Raw genomic sequence first — 6422 nt, forward strand, 5'->3', positions numbered from 1 at the left:
CACAACTGCACTGTGGCACACTTGCTGTACATATATTTACATATACATATCTGCTTTTTTTTTTGAATCTTTGCAAGGACTGCTCTTAAGTTGCTTTTTATATTAACAGCATTTCATATTTTTACAATTTATAGCATTTTATATTTTATTTTTAATTTTTATTTTATCTACAACTACTACTCAGTGGTAGTTGTTATTGTGTCTTGTGTCTATGCTGTAACTGCGAAGTAATTTCCCTGCTGGGATGAATAAAGTACTTCTATTCTATTCTATTCTATTCTAAAGGCAGCAATAATACTGTATTATTCCAGTAAAAGTAAAAAGCACAGTGCAGTAAAACTACTCGTATAAGTGTCTTTTTCCCCCAAAAGTAGCTCAAGTAAAAGTAACCAGTGTAACCTACTTTTGAGCATTGATAATAATATTAGCAGCCTATTCTTGTTAACAAACTTAAGGTCATGTATTGGCATTAGCTAGTCATCATGTAGCTAACATTATCTGCATCCAACAACATTACTCAACACACTCGGTTAGCTTGGGGAAAAAATTGTGCAAAGTTTTTTGCCATGATTCTAACACACACCTGTCTCTACATAGCAGCAGGTCTCCCTCACTGCCGCACATTATGAAGTGCCAAAGCGGCGCTCATGTTGCGTTTAAAGGCGGCTCGGAAAAACATGTTATAATATGTTAACAATGGATTAAGCGGTTGTAACAGATGAAAAAAGTGCAAGGGGCAGAGGACACAGTACGGGAGCTTCTACTAAATCAAACTTAGATATAGAAATAATAGAAATTTGGCCACTCTGAGGTTGGAAAAAAAAAACAACTTCCAGTCCAGGGAGGCCCTGCTGACTCTCTGCGCGGGGAATGCCCGCCCATGCCACTGGCCCTGTGACTGGGACTTCAGCGATTGAAGGCTCTGCCCTAATATATGCACTAATTCACTAATTTTGACAAATAGCCCCTCAATAAATTAGAGGCCAGGAATTTCCACTTCCTAGTCCTCAACCAGTTCTGAGAATATGATCCCCAAGCCACCACACCCCCACCTCCATGCTTTATACTTGGTATGGAAGGCTCTATTTGGTTTATGCCAAACATGTCCTCTCTTCTGGTGTCCAAATACTTCAGTGTTACTCTTTTATCCAAAGAACATTATTCCAGAAAAGAACGGGTCTTTCTCTATCTTCTCTCTGGGAAACTTTAAGTTGGCCTTCACGTTTTTCTTAGAAAGCAAGTTTTCTGCTTGGACATTCTATGAGACTAGTCCAGAGGTATCACATTAACAGTAGCAACAGATTCTTGTAGATCATTTCTGGGTTTTTATAGACTACTGTTAGCATCTGGTGTTCTGCTTTCAGAGTGAATTTAGTCAAATTTGGGCATGTTGTCTGTTATTTTCTATTTTCTTTTATGTTCTTCATTAACGGGATTGACAGACTTCAAGCTCTTTTGCAACCTCTTTAAATCCCATGGAGCACTGCTATGAAACGTTGCTAAGCTACAGTCTTTTTTTCTGAAGGATTTAGGTTGCCAGTGTGAAGTGTACAGTGTTCCACTGTAACAATCAGGAGCATATCAATCTAAATATCCACAATTTGGCCTCCTTCAAAATGCGGATGTGACGGCCCTGTGTGATTTTAGCCATTTCTAATTGGAATAAATGTGAAGGTGTCCAAATTTATTCTTCCAATGATTTTATTTTTGATTTTATTTTTATCTAGTTTTCTTTATTTTATTTTTTTTGTTTGCTCTTGCCCCTAAAAATTTCCAAGGTATTATTAAAATTGATTTTAAACATCCATATGTCCATATATTTTTGAAAAACACATGGATTGCTTTAGGGAGTCCTATTTTTCTACAGTAATATGACTATATTGTCCACATCCAGGATGGTGGATGTCAAATGTAGGATTGAACCAGATAAGTTCACTAAGATAGTTATTTCTTTCCTTTCACACAACAGTAAAGCTAGCTTGGACATTGTTCATTCCTTTTGAGTAAAAAAGTCACAATTTCTACATCCAATGTTGAAAAAGAAATATCATCATCAACAACCTTTAAAAACATCTGACTTCGGTGCCGAGCATAAATGTTCAGAAATGTATGTTAGCTTGACCTCCTGTCAGTTTGCATCTCATTGAATCTTTGATCATCATTAAACACATTCTAACGAAACATTTGACTGAAACTCTTGATCACACTGGGTCCCTGTTGCTGCTCTTTTCACACTTAAACTGACAATGAACGTTTAAGTGCTTCTCATCTGGACTTAACTTTGAAGTTTTGAGCACTGCAGTACTTGTTGGAAAATCTGTTTGGTTCAACAAAATATTTGACTGAGCGGTGTTAACAGTGTGAACACTGTTTATTTCAGTCACTCACCTCATTGACTGAGCAGGAAACACAGCAGATTCAGAGCTTTCATCTGTTTGAAGCTACTAATGTGGGGAAGTTTCTTGTCTCAGCTTTAATGTCACTGGGTGTAATTATGATTCCAAGCCTGATATGACTCCATTTGAAGTATGTTCCACGGAAACAAAAAGGGTGTAGATAAAAGACATAAAGAGCATTTTATCTAATGTGAAGCTCTGAAATATGGTTTTGTTGCCATGTTTTGGACTCCGATGAAACCAGAGTTAATATTTTCTTTTTTTTCCCTCTCTTCCTCTGTAGTGTGCTGTTTTGTGGTCCATAAGCGCTGTCATGAGTTTGTCACTTTTTCCTGTCCAGGGGCCGACAAGGGACCTGCGTCTGACGTAAGTAAAGAATGTTTACAGACACACAGCTCAGCAAAAAGTTTGTTTTCTTTGCCTTGTAATCCCACTCAGAAAGATGATCTAACAGAAAAACTGTTCTTTGCTCCTAGATATACGGTATATTAGAAAAGTATTAATCCTCCTTGAACTTTTACATATTTTGTTCTGCTACAACCATAAACTATTTAGTCGTTCATTTGAATTTTGTGTGATATTGCAATATTCCAAAGTGATGCATAGTTGTAAGGTAACTATGACTTTCAGGGTTTCCATTAAAAACACACACACACACACCCACACACACGCACACCCCCCCCCCCCCCCCCCACACACACACACACACACACCCGCACACACACACACACACACACACACAGTGGAAAGTATGAAATATGTTTCTATTCAGCCTTGTTTGCTCTGATACCCTTAAAATAATCTCTAGTATAAAATGTTAGTAACTTTGGAGGAACGGGAGAGATCCACAGCTCAGGTGGGAGACTCAGCTGTTTTAAAACACAGGTGTCCATGTCCAGGCCACCAGGACTGGGATCCTGCATGTTTTAGATCAGGGGTGTCCAAAGTGAGTCCTGGATGGCCGGCATGCTGCATGTTCTAGTTCTCTCCCTGGTTTAACGCACCTGGATCCAATGATGGCTGAAAAGGTTGTTACTACCACCAGGGAGAGAACTAGAACATGCAGGATGCCAGACCTCCAGGACCCATTTGGGCACTACTGTTTTAGATGCTCCAATACAACTTATTCATTTGGCTCAATTACCTCCTATGTTTGTGAATACAGCTCACAGAGGCCTGGTAGTAAAGCTTCAGTTTTTCACTGTGTTGTATGGTGTAGTTTAAAAAAAGCTCAGAGTTTATGGAGACTTAGTACTGTTAAAGGAAAAGTATAAAATCCCTTGAATTTGTGCCATGTGTGACATCTTATATATGACTCGCATATGAAATCATCTCTAATTTATCTGTATTCAAGAATCTAGACTTCAAAAAATTTGCAAAATAACTAAACTAAAATGTTTAAAAATGTTCAGATTGAGAAACGCTGAACTTGAACATCCATTCACAGACAGTTAGCATCAAATCTGACTGAGTTTGAGCTGTTGTTCAAAAAGTTGGGCAAAGATTCAGTCTATGGATGTGTAAACCTGGTTAATATCTTTCTAAAATAAAAATGGGTTTATTAAGTATGGAAGATCATGCCTGCCACACTTTTCAGTTTCCTTTTTGGTTAAAAATAAGAAAAGAATAAAGAAAATGGGTAAAATTATCTATGTTCACAATTATGCATCATGCAGTGTTAAGTTACACAAATGCTGCTGGAGGAACTCTCTTGCACACATAAATAGTGTTGTGGACTTTGGCTTCTTGTCGGGTCCAAGTCCTACTAGGAAAGGTGCATAAAGTAGAGATATGCTGCCTGGCTGCTTGGAGTAATGATCCAGGACTCTTCTCTCATGCTGTACTTTTATTGAGCATGTACAGTATGGTTCCAGTCATGCTGATGTTTATTAATCTCTAATTCTGTCTTCAAAAGTACCTGTCTAACAATCTCTGATCAGTGGAAACACCCACTGGGAAACATCAGTTAACTTAAATAAAACAATAAATATCTGTTTCAGCCATTAAATTTTCAGAGGGTGTAACATTTTCTAAGCAGTCTTGCATTTGCACACGACACCAGACATAATTCTGCAGAAAATTGTCTACAAAGATGTTTTTCCAGGTGTTGATCTGGCCTCCAGGAATACCTGGGAGGTTTTTCCATGGAAAGAACGACGAGCCAAGACAGCTTCAACTGCCAGTTATTTATGTACTAACTACTGAAAAGGAGCCAGTTCCCACAACCTTTACTTCCTCTTACAAAACAGGCAGCTAAGAACAGTGGCAGTGTGGAAATAAGTAATTTTGCCTTCACAAAGTGATAAGTTATAGCTTTCCTCTGCATATACTCTATGCATTGTTATTTAAACTAATTCAAGTACAAAGCTGTTTAATTGAACTATCATCCAAGGTAGAATGTTTACTGGCTTGCTAACTCAGCTCTCTAAGTACAGCCCGTAAGACAAATTAACAACTGATACTTAATATAGATTTGCTAATAACTGTCCTTTTTTTAAACGGTTTTTTCTTAGGACTAAATGACTTATGTCTCAGGAAGATCTAGAGACTCATTCATGCTTTTATCTTTAGTCGCATTGATTACTGCAACAGTGTCCTCACAGGTCTGCCTAAAAATCAATCCTCCAGCTGCTGCTGAAGTTCTCCCTAAATCTAGGAAGAAAGAGCACATCTCTCCTACAGGTGCACCGATTGCAGTTTTCGGTCAGAAACTACTGACAGATCAGTATTGATCTTTAAAAAGCTTGACCTGCCAATTCTGATTTGGCTGATACTGGCTTTTTTATCAGTAAAAATTAAGGAAATAAATCTCTGCACCCTTAATCAACCCAGTTCTAAAGTCCTTCACTGGCTCCCTGTGCTCAGAGAATAGACTTTGAGAAACTGTTGTTAGTTTATAAATCACCTTCCAGACCTCTCAGGTCTTCTTCTTCTGGTTCTGCTCTGTATCCCCAGAACCAGAACCAAACATGGAGAAGCAGCGATCAGTTTCTATGCACCATGAACAGACTTCCAGAAAACTGCAAAACAGCCAAAACACAGAGTACCTTTAAATACAGACTAAATAAACTGTTTAGAGTCAATTTGAAACTCTAACCAACATTTTGATGTATATTGATGGCACTTGACAAAATGTAATGTTAACTGGTTTAGTGTGTGGTATCTTTTTTGACTTTGTATTTTTATGATGTTAAGCACTTTGAACTGCCTTGTTGCTGAAATGTGCTGTACAAATAAACTTGATAGTTTGATTCTTTATGTTCCTCCAGGATCCTCGCAGTAAACACAAGTTTCGGGTCCACACCTATTCCAGCCCCACCTTCTGTGACCACTGTGGTTCCCTCTTGTATGGGCTGATACACCAGGGCATGAAATGCGACCGTATGTATTCAAAGTATTTAGCTGCTTATTTGTGTGCTGTAACCTGAGCACAGAGAACTGTGTGTTTGGCAGCAAAGTGAATTTGTTTAGGGAGAATCTCCTCCATTTTTGCGCATGTTTCACTCCCACTTTTCAATGTATTTCTGCTATTTTCACCAGGGTGCAGTTGTTCTCCCTTCAGTTACAGTTAGCATAGAAAGAAAAACTTACTTTTTTTTTTAAAGCTGCAGTATATATTTTTTATTTAAAAAATATGGTTTTTACTTATCTGTTAATATTCTTATCATTATGTCATCAGAATACAATATATGGCAGATAATCTGTAAAGAAATTGAGCTCCTCTGCCTTTTCACATTGCTCCTGGTACCAACTGCAGAAATTCACCACTCAGTAAGAAACAACCAATCAGAGCCAGGAGGAGGGTCTTAACGCTGTCAATCACACTCATGCTCACCTTCTCTCACTTGCTTGTTACTGAGCTACAGCTGGTTCACCAGTATATAGATTGCATATTTTTGTAAAAGTTACATTCTACAGCATTAATTATGGGTTTGCAGAAAATCTGCCCAAATTTCCAGAATTTTGGATGATTGGCCAACTGGTACATGTGAAAGCCATTTTATCCACTTATCTTATGTACCTCTG

General features: G+C 38.0%; 1 pseudogene; it reads left to right on the plus strand.

The window, feature by feature from the left end:
- The window catches only part of LOC116716270 (protein kinase C beta type-like), a 52299-nt pseudogene extending 46460 nt beyond the window's left edge, over positions 1 to 5839 (plus strand).
- The last annotated feature ends 583 nt before the right edge of the window (positions 5840 to 6422 follow it).

This window comes from Xiphophorus hellerii, chromosome 24 (assembly GCF_003331165.1).
Source record: "Xiphophorus hellerii strain 12219 chromosome 24, Xiphophorus_hellerii-4.1, whole genome shotgun sequence".
NCBI lineage: Eukaryota > Metazoa > Chordata > Actinopteri > Cyprinodontiformes > Poeciliidae > Xiphophorus > Xiphophorus hellerii.